The 22,807-nt window shown below is 42.8% G+C and overlaps 1 protein-coding gene across 2 annotated transcripts in view; it reads right to left on the reverse strand.

The window, feature by feature from the left end:
* ATP7A (ATPase copper transporting alpha) overlaps positions 1-17,016 on the reverse strand; it is a 143,316-nt gene extending 126,300 nt beyond the window's left edge. For both annotated transcript variants that reach the window (XM_041000024.1, XM_041000023.1), the window contains exon 1: positions 16,911-17,016. The gene's annotated coding sequence lies outside the window, so the exon portion shown is untranslated. The remainder of the gene's footprint in view (positions 1-16,910) is intronic.
* Between the last annotated feature and the right edge of the window lie 5,791 nt (positions 17,017-22,807).

Here is a 22,807-nt window from a genome sequence, read left to right on the forward strand (position 1 = left end):
CAAAACAGGTTGGAGAGCTCTCCTGGCCAAGCTTTGCAATATGTTCCTAGGTGTGTGGCTATACTAATGTGGACTTAGTCAGCCAACAGACCTTGGAAAGATTTTTCTCAACGCTGACAACAACGAAGCCAACAATGTCTCATAACTATCAAAAGCACTCAAGTAGCACGCTCAAAACACTCTATGCCACATCAGTGTTTCTAAGCTGTCATCGAACAACTGTTACTTATCCCTGGCTGTCAAGGGAGTTTGCAGCAAGGAATGGCTCCCTCCAATTCTTTCCCTGTAAACACAGAAAAAATATATGTGAAACATTTGTACCAGCCACTTTCCTCCAAACCTGAACCAGAACCCCACATGGGTATGCATCCTTTTCACCTATGTAAACGATATTAAAAAGAAAAACAAATAGTCTAATAAATAAATAAATATGGGGGAACACGGTGGAGGTATTGGAGAGGGAGCAAGGGGAAGTGAAGGCGGTAATCCCTAAGCCTACAAAACCGTATCATGGATAATAATAATAATTTTTTAAAAATATATGTTCCTGGCATGGTAGCCTAGTGGCTAAAGTCCTTGCCTTTCATGCACCAGGATCCCATAAGGGCGCCAGTTCATGTCCCAGCTCTTCTACTTCCCATCCAGCTCCCTGCTTGTGGCCTGGGAAAGCAGTCGAGGATGGCCCAAATCCTTGGGAGTCTCTACCCATGTGGGAGACTCAGAGGAGGCTCCTGGCTTCAGATGGTCTCAGCTCCAATCGTGGCCACTTGGGGAGTGAGCCAGAGAATGGAAGATCTTTCTGACTCTCCTACTTTCTATAAATATGACTTTCCAATAAAAATAAGTAGATGTTTAAAAAATAACAACATGATAATAAAAAGAAAAAATACTTTAAAATTTTCTGTAGCATATTAGACTGCTTAAAGAAATATTAAAGACACAATTAATGAACAAAAATATTACTATTGTTTTCCCTAATTAATTATCCTTGCTTCTTGCAACTTATTAGTAAAGATTAATTACTAGAAGCAGATGTACCACGTTTTAGAACTTGAATGTAGCTGCCAAATTAAGAATTTATGACTGGGCCCGGTGTCGTGGCCTAGCAGCTAAAGTCCTTGCTTTGAATGCATGGGGATCCCATATGGTCACCGGTTCTAATACTGGCAGCTCCACTTCCCAGCCAGCTCCCTGCTTGTGGCCTGGGAAAGCAGTCAAGGACAGCCCAAAGCCTTGGGACCCTGCACCCTGTGGGAGACCCGAAGGAGGCTCCTGGCTCTGGGCTTCAGACTGGTTCCGCTCCAGCCGCTGTGCTCACTTGGGGAGTGAATATTGGACTTGGACGGAAGAACTTCCTCTCTCTCTCCTCTCTCCTCTATCCTCTCTCTCTCACTCTCGCTCTTGCTCTCCCTCCCTCCCTCCCACTCTCTCTATATATATATACAAAAAACTTTGTAATACAATATTTATTTTTTATGAAATTTGCAATAGAAATAAATCTTTTTTTTTAAAAAGTAATCTGCTCTTTGTGCCTGATGTTGCCCTGAAACCCATGTCTATCTGAACATCTGGATTACTCACCAGAGTGTCTTTTGCAGCTCTAGCTAGAATGAAGTGTTACTTCAAAGCCTGCTGCACACTTACAAATAAACTTTTGTGAAAGGGGCGGGGTGGGAGCTACCGTACGGTAGCACACTGTCTCCTAAGTTGTTTCCATCCAGCCGTTCTTAGCTGTGAATACAAAGTAGGTCCAGCTGAGAACCCTGCCAGAGGCTGACCTTTGCTCTCAATTCTCCAAATTCTGCATCACCTGGAATTAAAGCATTGGAAAAATAAAATCAAGACTGCAAATACAAAGCAAAGTATATCATTCCGCTCACAAATTCTGGAATTGGGAAAAATCAAAATCTCTCTGGAAAATTTTGGTCTCTCTGCTTCAAAGTCTTGACAAAAAAAAATCACTGCATTCAAATGACAAGATGTCTAACATGACATCCACTAAAATAAGATTGCAATTCCTTTTACCGGATATACTCTGTATCCACTGTCATACACTGCAATAAGTGTGATCATGTGTGACCAAGCTAAAGTCTATAGTAAGCTGCCGGAGCAAATACAGCACTTAATGGATTCATTTACACATCAGGCACAGTAGCCCTGAGATAGGACATCTTATTTTCACTCCTAAAGGTGCAACCTTTAAGGACACACACATACACACACACACAAAGGAACATGTAATTTAGGATAGCTGGCCAGCACTTAACTTCGGGAAAGTGTCATAGGTTTTGAAGTAAATTAGAATTATTTTCAGCAATCATAAGCATTTGATAGCATACCTCTTATTTTCTGAAGTTTATATCACATTACTTATTCAGCGTTTCACTCTAGGTTTGTCACTCCATTAAGCCAAAATTCACACTGAAGGAAACTACTGAAAGAGCATTTTCAGTTCTGAATTTTGGCTCCTTTTTGATACTTCTGTGTTTACAACATAATTAAGTCCAAAACTTCTTAATTAGGAAGTGTGAGACTTTAAGACAGACTGAAATCTTTAGAAAGCTGACTCTGGTAGAGTGAAAAAAAAATGTACTTTACTTTAAAAGAAGCTATTTTCTCCCCGTTTTAGACATGCCAGTTTTCATAGAGGCTTTCCTTCAGTTGGCTTGCAGCGGGTAGAAAAACCCGTGGGGAGTCGGGCTACAACAAATTCCTAAAGTTTGGTCTAGTATATTACATTGGATCTTTCAAATAAATCATTAAAGCACTTCTTAACAGTCTTTTTCCTACTCTCCACAAAAGCGGCATGCCCATGTACATGCGTGCGGATACACACACAATAAGACATAAACTGAACTTACTACTTCCAAAAAAAAAAAGAATTTTGTCTGGGGCAGACAATTGGTGCAGCAGTTAAAATGTCAATTAAAACACCTAAATCCCATATTAAAGTGCGTGAGCTTTACTTCTTTTTTTTTTTTAAGATTTATTTTATTTATTTATTGGAAAGGTGGATATACAGAGAGGAAGATCTTCCATCCGATGATTCTATGATGCTATGCCGATCCAAAGCCAGGAGCCTCTTCCAGGCCTCCCATGCAGATGCAGGGTCCCAAAGCTTTGGGCAGTTCTTGACTGCTTTCCCAGGCCACAGGCAGGGAGCTGGATGGGAAGCAGGGCTGCTGGGATTAGAACCGGCGCCCATATGGGATCCCAGGCATGCAAGGCGAGGACCTTAACCATTTGCGCCATTGCGTCGGGCCCTAAGCTTTACTTCTGATTCCCGCTTTCTGCTAATGCACACTCTGGGAGGCAGCAGGTGATGGGTCAAGTGCGTGGGCTCCTTTCACTCACATGCGAGATCTAGACTGAGTTCTGGCTTCAGCTTTGATCTGGCCCAGCCCCAGCTACTCTGTGGGCATTTTGGAAGTGAATCAGTAGATGAAAGTTACCTTGCTCTCTTCCCTACTGAATCCTAACTTTCAACTGCATGAAGTAAAAAAAATTTTCGAATGAACATAGATCTTGAATAGCAAGAATATTTGGCCTTATCAGTAGGGATTAAATTCCAAGACCTCCAACAACTTTCTGAAACTGCACATGCTACTGACCTCTTTATACACTGTATCTTTCCTATATGTATGTACACAAATGCAATGCCTTTTCCATCTTAACAACACACTAAACACTACAGGGTGGCTCTAATTTTTCAGTCTGCAGTGAGACGAGAAAACTAAAATTCTCATTTTTCTCTTTCACAATTTCATAAACAGAAGATCGACTACTATTGTACATCCTATCAACTTCAGCATTCAATTTTTTGTTTCCATGTTACATTGAAAGCATTCACCTTTTCACTTACAGAAAGTACTTCATGGCATCTCTTTGGCATAGCCCAATTGTAAAATTAGGATTAATTGCAATAAGCACTATGATACAATAGTTCATCTGATCACCGAGACAGCTAAGAGACTAATGGGCAGTTGGTGCATACAATGTGAATATGTTAGACTTTGGAAAATTTACATCCTGGGTGGGGCAGTATAACAGATTTCATTGTGCTACACAGAATGGCATGCAATTGCAAAATTATGTATTATTTCTGGAATTCTCCATCTAACACTTTTGGACCACGGTTGGCTATGGGGCAGTAAAACTGCAGACAGTAACATGGCGTATGAGGGAGGACTACTGCATCTGTGTTCGGTTTTATTAATATACACACACAATGGCTGGATTAATCAGAAGGATCTACATAATAATGAAGAGTTCCTAAACAACAAGCAGATTCTGGGCAACATAAAAAGAGAAATGAAGAACCAAAATGCCAGTTTAACAAAGAGGAAAACCATGCCTGGTAGCAGGACAGTGGGTTTGCCAAGTCAGATACAAGGAAGCACATGAGAACATGGCAGAAAAGAAATCATGGTATACCTTTACACCTGTGCAGCACATTTCTGTTTATAAAGGAGTTGTTGATAAATCATTTCATTTCACACAGAGATATGTCCACAAGGACAATCAATCAACAAACACTGAACAGAACACTTTTGGCACCAGTCTTGGATTTTAACACAAATTCTTCCATTTTCCGAGCAGTGTGACCTTCAGCAAACTGATCTCTCTAATGCTAGTTCCTCAGCTAAAAAACACGGGTAACTCTTAATAGACTGCTGAAAAAAATATATGAGACCTGGACGAGCTCCTGGTTCCTGGCTTCGGAATGGCTCAACTCCAGCTGTTGTGCTCACGTGGGGACTGAATCAGTGGACGGAAGGCCTTCCTCTCTGTCTCTCCTCCTCTATATATCTGACTTCACAATAAAAATAAATAAATCTTTAAAAAAAAGTATAAAAAAAAAAGTATATGAGACAACATACATAAGGTACTTGTACCTAATGCCATCCCCTACTCATCTTACTAACATTTCTAAAGGTCTGGCATCTACTGGGCTCTGCTTTAAACCCAGCTGGGGTTTCAAAGATGAGTAACTACAACCGACTTCAAGGACGTCAGGTTTACGCAGTATCCCTGTGGCCTTAAGGATGAACGAGGGGAGCTTAGGGACGACACTCCAGAAGAGATCTTTCGTGTTCTTTTTTTTCTTTCTTTAAAATATAAGGAACAGATGCATGGTGCCAGTTCATTGTCAAGTGAAGACCAGCCCTGCACTCGGGACTCCATCAGCAAGAGTCGCATCATCAGATGTAACGTCTCCACATTGGAACAGAACTGTGAGCCCAAAGCGAACCTCTGTTACTTAGGACTCTAAGGAGGAAAACAAGGAATAGAGGTCAACTAAAGAAACTAAAAATACGGACAAGCAAATCCAAAAACTAAACAACAAATTGGTCTACAACCAACGAATAATTAATGCTACAAGGGATGTGTGCCTGTAGGTCTAAGATTAGGAAGACTATCATATGTACGTACTGGCATACAGACCTTTAATCAAAATTATCTACTGTTCTGTTTTATAATATGCTTCTTTTCAATCAACATCATGCAATGAACATTTTTCTACATCGGTATTAGTAATGTAACAATAACTAGTACTTTTAACTGAATTTTTACAACAGCATAAAAGGATAGGTACTGTTAATTATCTTCATTTTCATAGATGATCAACTAGAGACAGAGAGCATAAGGAATTTCTCGTGACAGAACTGAAATGTGAAGCTATAAAAGTCTAGTTGAAAGTTTGGACATTCGGGCCCGGCGGCGTGGCCTAGCAGCTAAAGTCCTCACCTTGAACGCACCGGGATCCCATATGGGCGCCAGTTCTAATCCTGGCAGCTCCACTTCCCATCCAGCTCCCTGCCTGTGGCCTGGGAAAGCAGTCGAGGACGGCCCAAAGCCTTGGGATCCTGCACCCGCATGGGAGACCCAGAAGAAGTTCCTGGTTCCTGGCTTCGGATCGGCACAGCACCAGCCGTTGTGGCTCACTTGGGGAGTAATTCATCGGACAGAAGATCTTCCCCTCTGTCTTTCCTCCTCTCTGTATATCTAACTTTGTAATAAAAAATAAATATATCTTTAAAAGAGAAAGTTTGGACATTCAACTACAAAGATATAAGCCACCATCTAAAAAGTGACTAGAAATATGTTATAAGAATATACCATATTATGGGTCTGGTTCAGTAGTCTAGCAGCTTAAGTCCTTGCCTAACTCATGCCAGATCCCAATGGGCACCTGTTCGTATCCCTGCTCCTCCACTTCCCATCCAGCTCCCTGCCTGTGGCCTGGGAAAGCAGTCAAGGACAGCCCAAAGCTTTGGGACCCTGCACCTGCATGGGAGACGAGGAAGAAGCTCCTGGCTCCTGGCTTCGGCTGGGCTCAGCTTCCAGCCATTGCAGCTGCTTGAGGAGCTAACCAACAGATGGAAGATCTTTCTCTCTGTCTCTTCCCTCTGTAAATCTTTCCAATAAAAATAAATAAATAAATCTTTAAAAAAAAAAGAATATACCACATTATAATCAATCTACTCTTGTTTGCCAATTAGGTCTCAGAGACTGAATAAAAGTTCTCCAGGAAGAATGAAAAGGAATTTCAGACAAAAGGAATGAATAAGGTGAGAGAAGGCAAATTTGAGAAATACTGAGAACTAAATAGCAGACTTGGTGACTGAGTGTGGAGATGAGGAAAAAAATAATTCTGGGGTTTCTGGACAGATAGCAGTGGTATTTATGATCTCCTTACAGAAAACAAAGAAAGAAAACAAAGGCCCAGCACTACCCCAAGGTCACACGATTTTGGTAACAGCAGAACTTAGACCCCAAATACCAAATTCCTGACTCAATTTTGATATACTTTGCACTACAGCACAACACAGTAAAAAAAAAAAAAAAAAAAAAACAATTTTATCCCAAATTTGTATGGAATGCTAATTTACAAAGTGATTTCACATATATTATTTCACTTTTAATATTCATAACAATCCATGAGTTAGACACAAAACTGGTTGTATTACCTACAAGCACAATAAAATAGAAGCAAGAAGATTCACGCAACTTCTTCAAATTCTCAGTTCCTAATTATGTTTGCTGGGTTAAAGGGGAACATTAAGGTGGGATGTGAAATTCAAATGATGAACCTGCTGACACCACCACAGCGATTGCGTGCAGCAGGCACTGATGAAAGGGAGAAAGCATCTAGAAAGAGAAATGGTTTCGATAGCTTTCAGAGTTGCCACATTGCATAACTCCATGTCATCATTTTTACAGACTGTGCCAGCTGCCCCCTCAATTTGTGCAACACAATAACCCTGGATAAAATAAAGAGTTTCCAACCTGCAGATCAGGATGGACTGGTACATCTAGAAAGCTCACCTCACAGAGCACCAACTGGTTCTCACTATCTCCTATCTGCTGACACCCCTTCTCGCCCACAAGTCCCATGGGGGATTCCCAGTGGGAATGTGGGAACAGCACCCAGAAACATCTCAAGCGTCTCCATTGTTGTTACCTGCTTTCAGCTCAAGGCTGAGATGAACGGAGGCTTCTCTTTATGACAAGATTGGAAGTCACACCAACCAAAGATCAAGAGGAAAGACAAATGGTCCTCTATGAGTTAGGTCTGCCTGTTTGGTGAGAAGAAAAACATCAAACAGGCCAGGATAACACTGCCCAACCTTCTTAGAGTATGAGTATGCTTAAATTCAATCCAAAGGCAACAAGAGAGAAAATGCAAGTCACAACAGGTACTCTTTTGGCAATCCAAACATGCCTTCAACGAGTTAAGAGAATACTAACACAAGTTACAAACAATACTCGCTACATAAGCTGCTGACCAAGTCGTGTTTAGGTGCAACACCAAACTGGGACACAGGCAGTCTGCTTTAAATACAGAAGAGAATTGCACCAGGTGAGGTGGCGCAGTGGCGCAGTGGTTAAGGTCCTCGCCTTGCACGCCCAGGATCCCATATGGGCGCCGGTTCTAATCCCGGCAGCTCCACTTCCCTTCCAGCTCCCTGCTTGTGGCCTGGGAAAGCAGTCGAGGACGGGCCAAAGCTTTGGGAACCTGCACCCGCTTGGGAGACCCGGAAGAGGCTCCTGGCTTCGGATTGGCATAGTATCGGCCCGTTGCGCTCACTTGGGGAGTGAATCATCGGACGGAAGATCTTCCTCTCTGTCTCTCCTCTCTGTATATCCGCCTTTCCAATAAAAAATAAAATAAATCTTTTTAAAAAAACCAAAGTTTTTAATATATATATATAGAAGAGAATTTACTCACAAATGGCTAAGTCAAATACACCGCATGTACGTTTCTCTTCCTCACATTTGGACAAAGGAAACACACCTCCACTACAGAAATACAGCTAGAAACCAAGGATAGGTAAGTCTGTGGTACTTAACTTGAAGATATTTCTTTTTTTTTTTTCTAAGAATTACTCATTTTTATTGCAAACTCACATATACAGAGAGGAGAAGAGATGGAGAGAAAGATCTTCCGTCTGCTGATTCACTCCCCAAGTGGCCACAATAGCCAGAGCTGCGCTGATGCAAAGCCAGGAGACTGGAGTCTCTTCTAGGTCTCCCATGAAGGTGCAGGATCCCAAGACTTTGGGCCATCTTCAGTCCTCCACTGCTTTCCCAGGCCACAGGCAGGGAGCTGGATGGGAAGTGGAACTGCCAGGATTAGAACTGGCGCCCATATGGGATCCTGGAGCATGCAAGGCAAGGACCTCAGCCACTAGGCTACCGCACCAGGTCCTTGAAGATGTTTCTGATGGCATTCTACCAACCATCAAAGAACTTCTTTCTCTTTCCTTGTCTAACCACATACTCTCCTGACCTCACCTTAAGGCTTGGCACTTCATGTACATATTACCTAACCTATCTAATCTTATTTGGTGTTCTTAAGGTTACCAAACCAAGCCACTCATTTTGTGGCCAATAAAGTTGTATCAATGGGAAAATTTACTACGAAACTCTAAACTTAAGAAACAAATTAGACATGAGATCAAAAGGAAGCTGTATGACACCAAAGCGCACGCCCCAGCCCACTGCAAACTGGTGTCTCTAAAGGACCTTACCGCAGAGCTAACCAGTTTTTCGAAGTGTTCAAAAGATGCTCCACATCAATCACTTTCAGTGTTCCTCCACAAAACAAAATCTAACAATAAAACACATTCCTTCACTCACACAGCCCACGCTCTTTAACACTTTTTTTTCTGATTCTTGTACACCGACCCGCTTAGAAAGTTGTCTTTCCATATTTTCCACATATTTAAATCCTATCATCTCACTCGCCTGTTACCTCCGCCAAAGCAGTGCCGCACCTGCTGTATTCACCACTGTGTCCTCAGTGGAAAGGGCAGCTACTCATCAAGTCCTTGTCGAGTAAGTAAACCAACTGAAGCCCCACATCCCTCATGGAACAGCATGTCAAAACACTCCTAGCCACCCTGTTTTGAATTCTAAATACCCTGGGGTCAGAATCATAGATTCTTACCTAATGGCCTTAATGGCTCTGTAATTGTTTGGTAACTTTTTTCCATGGCTAAACAATAAAGCATATACTTCTTTGCATATCTCACAAAGGCAAGATAAACACTGCCTATACAATAAGCACAATTGCTTACGAAGTGGAAGGCTGATAGGCTTTGTAAAATTTGAATTTACAGGTAATGTTGCATGGATACAGTTAAAGTACAGATTATACATATAAAAGGCCCTTTCCCTTGCTTGCTTTTTTTTAAGAACTCATGTGGTCGAAGTTTAGGCCCCAGTGCCATGGCCTAGTGACTAAAGTCCTCGCCTTGAACGCACCGGGATCCCATATGGGCACCAGTTCTAATCCTGGCAGCTCCACTTCCCATCCAGCTCCCTGCCTGTGGCTTGGGAAAGCAGTCCAGGACAGCCTAAAGCCTTGGGATCCTGCACCCTCCTGGCTTCAGAATGGCTCAGCTCCAGCCTTTGTGCTCACTTGGGGAGTGAATCATCGGACGGAAGATCTTCCTCTCTGTCTCACCTCCTCTCTGTATATCTGACTTCGTAATTAAAATAAATCTTTAAAAAAAAAAAAGAACTCATGTAGTCAAAGTTTAGCATTTGGCAATTATGGAAATAATCTGGACAATCTTGGTGGTTCAGAGGCTGTGGCTCACTAATTACACAAGCAGATCCTTGTGAATTTTCTTGGTGCAGTAGAATGAGCACATCATGATAATTACATTTGCTCTTGTCCTGATGTGCTTCAAGGAGCCATGTTTGCATACGGAAGCTATACTGTAGGCTACCAGCCCGCCCAATCTCAGTTTTGCCATCCTCTATGGTGCAGTTTAGAATTTGAACATTGCTTACAGGAATTGATTGATTGGTATATTGCCCGTGCAGCCTACTAAATTTATAGCATAGTAGAACCATAATTTATGATTTTATTATATATGTTACTAAAATTACTGCTATAGTAAATAATATATTGGGCCTGGCGCAGTAGCCTAGTGACTAAAGTCCTTGCTGTGTACGCACTGGGATCCCATATGGGCACTGGTTTGTTTTCTGGCAGCTCCACTTCCCATCCAGCTCCCTGCAATGGAAGACAGCCTAAAGCCTTGGGACCCTGCACCCACATGGGAGACCTGGAAGAGGCTCGTGTCTCCTGGCTTCGGATTGGCTCAGCTCTGGCCAATGTGCCCACTTGGGGAGTGGATCAGTCGATGAAGATCTTCCTCTCTGTCTCTCCTCCTCCTATAGCTGACTTTTCCAATAAAAATAAATAAATCTTTTAAAAAATAATATATTAAACTAATAATAGTAACTAAACTTTATTGCATGTTTATTACCTGCAGGCTATACTCTTAGGGCTTTATGTGTATTAACTCATTCACGGCCTGATGAGATACAGGTATTATTATTCACATTTCACAAATTTGGAAAAAATGAGGCATATGGTCACATAAGCTCTAAGCAGAGGAACTGGAATTTCAACTCGCACAGTTTGGCATCAGTACTCCAACTCTTAAACCTAAGTTAGTGCCTCTGTAAAACACGACAACATCACTACGATGGTCAAGTGAAGAAATTCTCTTGAAGCATCAAGAAAGCACTACCCAGTGGTCCAGAAAAACGTGACAGGCAATGTTCCAGACTGTGATTGAATATGAAGCTTCACTGCATTTTCTTTTATAACAGTTTAAATTCTACAAGCATATTATCATGCTTATAAGAGTCTGGCCATATTTATCTTTAAATAAAAATGAAAAAGCACACATAGGCCATTCTCTTTTCTTCCTATAATAATAACAATGCAAAAGAAAAAAAAAAAAACCAAAAACAAAAAAAAGAAAAAACAGAGGCCCACGACATAGCTCAATAGGCTAATCCTCCACCTTCAAGCACTGGTATCCCATATGGGTACCAGTTAGTGCTCCAGCTTCTCCACTTCAAATCCAACTCCCTGTTTATGGCCTGAAATGGCCCCAAACCTGGTTCCTTACAACCACATGGGAGAACCAGAAGCTCCTGGCTCCTGGCTTCAGATCAGCTCTGCTCCACTGCACCATTTGGGGAGTGAAACAGCAGACAGAATCTTTCTGTCCTTCCTTCTCTCTACAAATCTTCCTTCCTGGGCCCAGCACTGTGGCCTAGCAACTAAAGTCTTTATCTCACACATGCCGGGATTCCATATGAACGCCAGTTCTAATCCCGGTGGCCCTGCTTCCCATCCAGCTCCCTGCTTGTGGCCTGGGAAGGCAGCAGAGAGACGGCCTAAAGCCTTGGGATGCTGCAGCCATGTGGGAGACCCAGAACAGGCTCCAGACTCCTGCTTCAGACTGGTTCAGCTCTGGCCATTGCAGCCACTTGGGGAGTGAATAAGCAGGCAGAAGATCTTCCTCTCTGTCTCTCCTACTCTCTGTATAACTAACTATCTGATAAAAATAAATCTTTAAAAAAATCGTTTCTGGGCCTGACGTGGTGGCCTAGCAGCTAAAGTCCTCGCCTTGAACATGCCAGGATCCTATATGGGCACCGGTTCTAATCCTGGCAGCTCCACTTCCCATCCAGCTCCCTGCCTGTGGTCTGGGAAAGCAGTCGAGGACCACCCAAAGCTTTGGGACCCTGCACCTGCATGGGAGACCTGGAGGAGGTTCCTGGCTCCTGGCTTCGGATAGGCTCAGTACAGGCCATTTGCAGTCACTAGGGGAGTGAATCTTTGGACAGAAGCTCTTCCTCTCTGTCTCTCCTTCTCTCTGTATACCTGCTTTTGCAATAAAAATAAATAAATCCTTTTTAAAAATCTTCTTTCCTAATTAAAAAAAAAAGTAAATCTATAAAAAATAAGACTAACACCATTTTAAGCATTAGGTCTTTTTACATATCTTTTAATAACATAATTAACAAAAACTAACATCATGGGTTCTTCTTTTGAAATTAGCTTAACACTATCAAAGAAATCAAGTTAGCAATATCATTTTTATTTAACTTACCAAATCAATTTTCTCATTCATACTATTAAGGAAAATACGTGATTGCTTCTTTTTTAGGACAAAAAAGAAACTTAGTTCCAACAGACATAACTTTGTCCAAATGCTGATGTACCTTTAAAAACAGTTCCTGTGTAGGAGGTAAGACCACAAGTTCCGAAGCCAAGAGTGGCTGGCTTTAACTCCCAGTTTAGCCACCTGCTAAGCCTGGAGACAAAATTCGGCCAAATATGTCTCCTCTCAGCAAAGTGCAAACAACAGACAAGCAACGAATTTATTTTTCACATCAGACAAATGCACAGTTCCTGTGTCCCTCATTCATATACATCAAAAAAATCACTCAAGATCCCATGACTTACCACTTGCCCTAAAGTTATGAAACAGGAATTAGTGGATTATTTTTGTAATAAGCACAGTGGACAAACTTGTGCACAAGTCTAATCATTCCGTGGCACTCGAGAATAAATAATATACTACACTAAACCAAGCATTCTTTATTTCTACTTCACCATTTGAAAATTTAAGGCTTTATAACTACGTTGAGACTACAAAATAGTTTTTTTAAATTTTTTTTTAAGATCTATTTCTTTTCAGTGCAAAGTCAGATTTACAGAAAGAAGGAGAGACAAAGAGAAAGATCTTGTATCCACTGATGCACTCCCCAAGTGGGCACAATGGCCAGAGCTGAGCCAATCAGACGCCAGGAGACACGAGCCTCTTCCGGGTCTCCCACGTGGGTACAGGGACCCAAAGCTTTGGGCCGTCCTCCACTGCCCTCCCAGGCCACAGGCAGGGAGCTGGAAAGGAAGCGGGGCTGCCGGGTTTAGAACCAGTGCCCATATGGGATCCCGGGGCGTGCAAGACGAGGACCTTAACCACTGCGCCACCGCGCCGGGCCCAATAATTTAATTTTTAAATTCACTATTTTAATATTATAATGAACTTATTAGTAATACAATATATGATAGTGTTAATTTGATCTTAAATTAATGCGGTATTGTCAAACGCATAATAATGTACAAGCTATAGGAATTCCTAGAGCAAATAATTTTATCACCAATAAAAAAGTTACACATCTCCTCTTGTTCCAGTTGCAAGAAAGAAGATTACACTTGGAACCCCTTAGTAGGTAAGTTCTCTATAAGCTTTTTCCACTCAAGATTCAACTCCTTAAGTATCCTCATGAGACTAGAGCAGCTGCAAATTCATCCCAGAGTCCTACCATTCTTCTTCCGAGGGCTCTGCACTCCAAGTTCTTTCTGCTCTTCCTCTCTGTTGACAGTTTTCAGATCGGAACAGAAGCCCTCTTAATGCCTTCCTGTCCTGAATGCAGCTACACTCCAGGTGAACAATGCAGAGAGCCAAAGTCAGTGTATTCACCAAGAGGACACAGTGCTCGTGGCGCTCTCCGCCAACTCTCAGATGGGGCGGAGGAGGCAGCTCACTCGGGTGCTTTTCTGTTCCTGCTCTGCTTCGGCTGGTGTATCGGTTTAATTTGTAGGATCAGCAGCAGTTACAAGGGAATTACTTCTTTTTTTGTTTTTAAATGAAATCCCCTAAGGTAAATGACCAGACTAAAAAAATAACCCTAAGATGTGAAATAACTCATTAATTTCATACAGTGAATCTTTAGAACACAGTCTTGATGATGGGTCTCAAAAATTGGCCTTCTCCACTAAATACTTCCAGCAAAAAGAGGTTTAAAAAAATAGCTTTTCTTTGGGACCCTGCACTCAGGTGGGAGACCCAGAAAGAGGCTCCTGGTTCCCGGCTTCGGATCGGCGCAGCACCAGCCGTTGCGGTCACTTGGGGAGTGAATCATCGGACGGAAGATCTTCCTCTCTGTCTCTCCTCCTCTCTGTATATCTGACTTTGTAATAAAAATGAATAAATCTTTAAATAAATAAATAAATAAATAGCTTTTAAACACGCAAAACATATGTGTAATGCCAAATGTGAACCAAAAATGTGGTTTAAAAGTTCATATAATTGGCTCTAAATAGGAACACTTTAACCCTCGCTTCCCACAAGGAAGGAAGGAACCGTGTGAACTGATATGATCTGCTGACATCTCATACAGATGAGGAAATCACATCAATTTCCTAACAGTGCTGGGAAAACTAAGAATATATTATGAAAGCAGAAACACTATACTCTTCCATGTTAAGCAAACACATTGTAAAGCAGTTTCAATAGTTGCCTTGCCTTACTATATCAGCATGTCAGCAAATCACAAAACATTAAAGCAAACTGAAGAAATTCGCAAGTGAAAAACAAGATTGTCAGGATGGTGGTTCCAACTGAAATACACCTGGTGACCCCTGCCCATCACGCACCTGCCCTCCACCACCACTCCATTTTAAAGATCTCCAAAGAAACATCCCCATTTCAAAACAAAATAGTGTCAAACCTGAATGGTCTTTCAACAAAAAAGGAGGCTTTTGAGACAAAACTCTCAAATGCCATGCCAGCGTCTTTATCACCCCACATAAATCTCCCCTGACAATTCACACTTTCCCAACTGACAAATGAAGATATTTTCACTCATTCTAGACATCAAAACTTCTGATTAATAAAGTTTGCCAAACACTTGGAAAAATGTCAATACAAGTGGTTTTCACAAGGAATTTATGAAAAGGAATGTATTCACGTTAGGAATGTATTCACGTTGTGAAGGTTGTGGCGTGTTGGAGTTAGTTTTGTGCTCTCTCATCTACTCTGTAAACAAATTTTATTGCTTCTGCCTGCATTTTCAAACAAAAACAACCTTCTGTATTGGACAACAAGATGCTAACTTGTTCTTTGAAGGGATAAGATTTAATCTCACCTTCCTGCGAAGTCAGGGATAAAGATCTTTCTAAGACTGTGATTAGAAAACAGTAGCTTCTATCCTTGAAAAAGACCAGTAGAGAAAATAAATGTGCAAAAGGACTGAGGAGCAACTTCTTGAGGAAACCTGAGGAGCTTCTGACATTAGACAATGTTATTTATTTCCAGCAATTTAAAAAACGCTTCTAACTTATCTTGAAGGTACAACACTGAATCAAAATTAGAGTACAGCAAGTCTTATTCTGTCATTTCGACTTTATATTAGATTAAGATGTCATACACTAACATTATTTTTGTCATTTCCATGTATTTTCGATATATACAGGCTTTCCGATTGGTTGAAGACATTTGGATATCTTTGAGTTGACCAGGTTTTTCTATATTCTCTCTCTCTCTCTCTTATGTGTGTATATATATATTTAGCTGGTGACATCATGAAAGATGCAGTTATGTTAGACACAGGGCGGTAGGGTTATCCCATGTCCTGCACGTTCCCAGTCCTCGCAAAGTTTTGCTCACACTATTTCTCGTGGCCTATATGCTCCTTTCTCCATCATTGTGTAACTAAATCCCAACCAGTTCTGAAGGCCCAATTCAATCGCTCCTTCTCTGGCTGTCATAACACTTCCTGTTTCTAATATAATGTATGACTGAGACAAAAATGTGCCTTGGTAACCATGGATCCATCTTGCCCTACTGCACTGTGAGACTTTCCAGTAAGGGAAAAAAAAAAAATACATGTCATGAGTACAGACGGAAAAAAGTTTGACATATAAAAAATAAACTGAGTTTAAAGTAACCTTTAAAACACATGAGATATAACAACCTAGTTATTCAATTAGTGGGGCTACTAAGAAGCCATTGTCTTCAAAGCCCAACTTAACTGATTCGACTACTAATACTTTGAAGGCCATGAACTCCATTCCCGTGCACCCGCTCTCACACCTCGGTGTTACTGAACTCAGTGTCCTCCACACATTGTTTGAACAGTATTCATAACTGTAGGTTAAGAAGCTAGGATTAAAGCAAAGATCAGATTCTAGCAGAATTTTCAATTGTGACATGACAAAGGAGTGTTGTCAGAACTTAAGATAACTTCAGAGTCTACAACAAAAAGCGTTTAAAGACGTCCCAGGGTGCGACAGGGATGGAGAGGAACTTTAGGGTAATGAATAAAATAAAGTGGAAACAAGAATCCGGCTTAGCACATGATCCCCGGTGAGCCAAGAAAGCAAACGGCTATTTTTAAATTTTTTTTACTTCATCGGTAGTGGTGGCTTTAGTAATCTTTCGTTTCGAAAATACATAGGGGGTGTGCGTCACTAAGCCAAGACCAAGTCCCTGTGGCTTCCGACACGGGGCACAGACCCCTCTAGGACCCCCTGTCAATTAGGCAAATAGGCCACGGATGATCAAGACACTCCCCAGGACGCTTACAACAAAGTGACACGGGACGGGACCCGATCACCCCTTCTCCAGCCCCTGTGCGGGGAGGAAAAACTTAAATGTGGAAAACACCTCAGTGGTGAAGAAGTGAGAGTTTGGCGATTGCCCTAAGATTAACATGACCTTCTCATACTTGCTGGTTTACACTGACAGCTCGGATCGCCCCTCGAGTAGAAAGGCACGACGGGAAGCTGATACAAGACTTACCTGTTTTTCTGTGCCGTGGTTAAACCTCCGGAGCTGCGCAGACCGCGGCGGCGAGAAATCCACGCACGCACACACGAAGCTCACACGCCCGCAGAACTCCCAGTAGCAGCGCGGCTGCGGCGCTGGCAAAAACTCCTCCCTCTGCTTCTTTCTTTCCACCCCCTGCCGCCGCGGCAGGCCGTCCTTACCCCGCCCTCTCGCGACTCCCCCCCACTTCCGGGTGCTGCCCCGGCCGGAAGCGGGGCCGCCACGGGAAGGAGAGCGGCGCGTCACGTGAAAGGGAACGCGAAGCCAGCCTCAAGCTTCTCCCGCCCCCTGCTGCCCCCAAGCCGACACGCAGCCACGGGCCGCTCCCTCCGAGCGAGCCAGCCGAGGCCGGGGGAGGGGGGGAGGGAAGGAAAGAAGAAAACAACCCCCAAATGCCCTAGTTTCCTAACCTCAGCTCAAGATGTACCATGGAAGCTCCTTCCATAGAATTCATTCTGCCCAGCGTGAAACGGATATGCTATTATTTGGTTGTGTTAACGTGCTCTGTCACCCGGCTGCTCATTCAAAATGGCAAAACCAGGATTACGAACTTGCCCTTATCCATCTGAGAGAGAATATCAAAGGAGGAGAGTTATGTTGATGAATTCATAATTTCTGTGTCCGGTAGGAGAAAGCGCTGCTGGCACCTCACTACCTTAATATTGCCATTTCAAGCTCTGGGTCACTTCTTCATTTATTCATTCACTCGCCTATCATTTGTTTGTTTTGTTGTCTTTTTTTTTTTTTTGTCCGCCTATCATTTTAAACATCTATAGGATTCTCCTGAGGTGGAGAAAATAAATAGCTGTAATTACGATTTTTTTTATTATGATCTTATATAGACATGACATGCAGAAAACATGACTATAAAACGCAAAAACATCAATACAAAAAATCAGTATTACATAGTTTGTTTGAAAAGTGTATTAAAATCCAGCTTGACATGTTTCTAAAAATTCTGGAATTTTTTCTAACTATGAACCCTAACAGTAAACACCAGGTTAGGGTCCCCAGACAAAATGGCTCAGTGACTAAATCCTTGCCTTCCTGTGCCAGGATCCCTTGTGAGTGCCACTTCATGTCCCAGAAGCTCCACTTCCCTTCCAGCTCCCCACTTGTGGTCTGAGAAAGCAGTGGACGACGGCCAAAAACCTTGGGCCCCTGCACCGGTGTGGGAAATCTAGAAGTTCCTGGCTCCTGACCACAGATCAGCTCAGCTCCAGGTGCTGTGGCTACTTGGGGAGAGAACCAGCAGATGGAAGATCTGTCTCTCCTTCACTCTGTCAAGTCTGATTTTCCAATAATAAAAAATATATATTTTTTAAGGATTTATTTTATTTTTATCGTAAAGTCAGATATACGGAGAGGAGACAGAGAGGAAGATCTTCCTTCCAATGCCTCACTCCCCAAGTGACCGCAAAGGCCGGTGCTGCGCCAATCCGAAGCCAGGAACTTCTTCCAGGTCTCCCATGTGGCTTCAGGGTCCCAAAGCTTTAGGCTGTCCTCCACTGCTTTCCCAGGCCACAAGCAGGGAGCTGGATGGGAAGCAGGGCTGCCAGGATTAGAACCTGTGCCCATATGGGATCCCGGCGCTTTCAGACCAGGACTTTAGCCTAGGCCACTGCGCCGGACCCGGAAAAAAAAATCTTAAAAAAAAAGTAGAGGATGGCCCAAGTCTTGGGACCATGCACCTGCCTGGGAAACCTAAAGGTTCCTGGCTCCTGACTTCAGATTGGCTCAGCTGCAAAGGCACAGCCACTTGGGGAGTGAACCAGCAAATGAAAGATCTTTCAGTCTCTGTAAATCTTTCCAATAAAAATAAATGAATCTTACAACAACAACCATTAGCTTTTCATTTAAGATCCTCTATTAAGGGCCCGGCGCGATGGTACAGTGGTTAAGGTCCTCGCCTTGCACGCCCGGGATCCCATATGGGCGCCATTCTAATCCCGGCAGCCCTGCTTCCCTTCCAGCTCCCTGCCTGTGGCCCGGGAAAGCAGTCGAGGACAGCCCAAAGCTTTGGGAACCTGCACCCGCGTGGGAGACCTGAAGGAGGATCCTGGCTTCGGATCGGCATAGCATCGGCCGTTGTGGTCAGTTGGGGAGTGAATCATCGGACGGAAGATCTTCCTCTCTGTCTCTCCTCTCTGTATATCCGCCTTTCCAATAAAAATAATAAAATAAATCTTTAAAAAAAAAGATCCTCTATTAAGATCCTAGATCCATGGATGTAGTTTCAGCATTTCCCTCGCTCTGAAACACTTCATATCTCCAAATGCATCACCCCACTAGTTGTGCTGATCAAGGCACAATCATGGCAACCTTCTCCACAATTAGTGTGCATCAAATGAGCTGTCATCAGTTGGAATGTCTCTAGGATGTAATGAGGTTAGCAGGGGTTGTACAGGTAGCAGGTGGCCCCAAAGGCTTACGAGGTGGTGTCAAATCCAATAATAGTAATGTTAGTTAAAATCAAACATCTGTGCTTTTAAAAGTACGACAGACCTTAATTCAAGAGAAGTTAAATTTTAAAAACAGGGGTTGGTGCTGCCATAATGGCTCCACTGACTAATCTCCCACCTCCAAGCACCACACCCCATACAGGCTAGTTCATGTCCTGGCTGCTCCACTTTCCATCTAACTTTCTGCTTGTGACCTGCAAAGGCAGTAGAGAGGATGACCCAAAAATAAATTTTTTATGTAGGTACTAAAACCAGCTTTAGGGGAAAAAAATCATGAGTGGGCATTAGGACATTCATCCTGATTTTAACATACTGTATACTATGGTATGTGTTGCAGCATAGCAGACTAAACCAGTTATTAAAATATTTGCATCCCTAGGGGCCTGGCGGTGTAGCCTAGTGGCTAAGGGCCTCACCTTGAATGCACCGGGATCCCATATGGTCGCCGGTTCTAATCCCAGCAGCTCCACTTCTTCTCTATCTCTCCTCCTCTCTGTATATCTGACTTTGTAATAAAAATAATAACAATAAAATAAATAAAAAATATTTGCATCCCAAGTTAAAGTCCTGGTTTTTCTGCTTCTGATCCAGCTTCCTGTTAAGCACCTGCAAAGGGGTCAGGCATGTTAGCCTAGTGGCTGAAGACCTCACTTTGCACATGCTGGGATCCCATATGGGCCCCAGTTCATATCTCGGTGGCTGTACCACTTCCCATCCAGCTCCCTGCTTGTGGCCTGGGAAAGCAGTCGAGGATGGCCCAAAGCCTTGGGACCCTGCACCCGCGTGGGAGACCCAGAAGCTCCTGGCCCCTGGCTTCGGATCAGCTCAGCTCCAGCTGTTGTGGCAGATGGAAAATCTGTCTTTCCTTCTCTCTGTAAATCAGCCTTCCAATAAAAATATCTTTCCAATAATAATATTTTTAAAAAATCATTCTTCAGGACAAGATTAATTACAAACTTTCTACATACTTGTTCAAAATATTGTCACCACCGAGTTTTACCAAAGAAATCCATACTACATTTTTGCTGGTGACCTGTCCCATAAGCAACACATGCATTGGTGACAAACTGTCACTTGGTGGAAGTGGTACAAAATCTCACTAAAAATTACCAGCAGTTATTAGAAATATTCAGTGCTAATTCAGTAATGGAAAATATGTAATAGAAGGTTGACTTCCTTAAAAACATTTATTCTGAAAAAAGTAATAAAATAGAAAACAAAACATTCTAGGGCTAGTGCTAGCAGGCTAAGCTTCTGCCTATGGCACCGGCATTCCACAAGGGTTCAACTCCCAGCTGCCTCACATTGATCCTGCTCCCTGCTAAGACCCCGGGAAAGATGGCTCAAACGCTCAGGCCCCTGAACCCACATGGCAGAGTCCAAAGCTGCTGGCTTCAGACTGGCCCTTGCAGCACCTGCGGCCATTTACGGAGTGAACTGGTAGATGGAAGATATCTAACCTCTAACACTGCCTGTCAAGTAAAAAAAAAAAAAAAAAAAAAGTTTAAAAATAATGGGCCTGGTGCCATGGCCTAGCAGCTAAAATCCTCACCTTGAACATGCTGGGATCCCATATGGGTGCCGGTCCTATCCCAGCAGCTCCACTTCCCATCCAGCTCCCTGCTTGTGGCCTGGGAAAGCAGTTGAGGATGGCCCAAAGCCTTGGGATCCTGCACCCATGTGGGAGACCCGGAAGAGGCTCGTGGCTCCTGGCTTTGGGTCGGCGCAGCACTGGCTGTTGCGGTCACAATCATCAGATGGAAGCTCTTCCTCTCTGTATATCTTTGTAATAATTCTTTTTAAAAAATAACATGCTTGCTCATGTTTCAGATTATAATATACATTTGAACACTCAGTCCACATAAGGAACATTCTAAATGAGATTGAAGTGTCATAAAAATGTGTTATCAAATAGTGGTACTACTACATACTGATCTTACAACATTTTTATTTTGCAAGAATTTTCCATTTTTTTCTATTCAGACCATGAAATTATTGACCTTGGCGCATTCTGAGAAACTTAAGACTTACAGCCATGAGCGTATGTACAGAATGACACATAATTCAGCCAAAATTATTTAAATACTTGGTAAGTATAAATTCTGATGTAGATCAGACAAATTTACTTCAATGACTTTTTATTTGAAAGGAAGATAAGATTTAAGGAGAAGACAGAGAGGCTCCAGTGCAATACCCTAGTGGAAACCCTCACCTTGCATACCCGGGCTCCTATATGGGTGCTGGTTCGGGTCCTGGCTGCTCCACTACTACCCATTCAGCTCCCTGCTGGTGGCCTCGGGAAAACGGTCAAGAATGGCACAAAGCCTTGGAATCCTGCACTCACGTGGGAGACCAGAAGCTCCAGGCCCCTGATCTGTTTTGTGGTTTCTTAGGGAGTGAACTAGCAAACTGAACGAGCAGACAGATCTCTCTCCTCTGTAAATCTGCTGTTCCAATAAAAATACATTTCAAAAACGGAGACAGGGCTTCCATCCATTGTTTGACTTCCTAAATTGCAGCAATGGCTATTATAAAGCTGTTTCTTTAAGCAGTTTTAAAAAGATTTGTTTATTCTAGGAAAGGTAGATTTACAAAGATACAGAAAGATCTTCTGTCCACTGGGTCAATCCCCAAGTGGCCACAATTCCTGGAGCTGAGCTGATCCAAAGCACAGGAGCTTTTTGAGTCTCCCACGTAGATGCAAGGTCCCCCATCCTCTACTGCTTTCCCAGGCCACAATCAGGCAGCTGAATAGGACGTGGAACAGCTAGGACAGGAACCAGGACCCATATGGCTCATGCAAGGAGTTATTTATTTAGCCATTAGGCCATCAGGCCAAGCCCTGCTAACCTGTTCTGAATAGAAAGCAATCAATCTAGGCCAAATTTTTAGCTCAACAATGACTTAAAATAGCCCTGCGATTATTAATTATAAAATTCCCCTTACTAGGCCCAGCACAATAGCATAATGGTTAAAATCCTCGCCTTGAACACACCAGGATCCCATATGAGCAACAGTTCTAATCCCTGCAGCCCTGCTTCCCATCCAGCTCCCTGCTTGTGACCTGGGAAAGCAGTTGAGGATGGCCCAAAGCCTTGGGACCCTGCACCTGGTGGGAGACCTGGAGGAGGTTCCTGGATCCTGGTTCCGGATCGGTACAGCTCCAGCCGTTGCGCTCACTTGGGGAGTGAACCATCGGAAGGAAGATCTTCCTCTCTGTACATCTCACTTGCCATTAAAATAAATAAGATATTTTTTGGAAAAATTCCCCTTATTATAGTTATTTCCTCTACCTTTGGTGTTAGCCAAATTTTTCTGTCACACTACCTTATATAGAAAAGCTGTACATAGCAATTTGACCTTTAATATTAACACACAGGCTAAATACCCCAGAAGTGGCCAATCTTG

This window comes from Ochotona curzoniae, unplaced genomic scaffold, assembly GCF_017591425.1.
Source record: "Ochotona curzoniae isolate NIBS_2020 unplaced genomic scaffold, NIBS_Ocur_1.0 scaffold_1852, whole genome shotgun sequence".
Classification (NCBI taxonomy): domain Eukaryota; kingdom Metazoa; phylum Chordata; class Mammalia; order Lagomorpha; family Ochotonidae; genus Ochotona; species Ochotona curzoniae.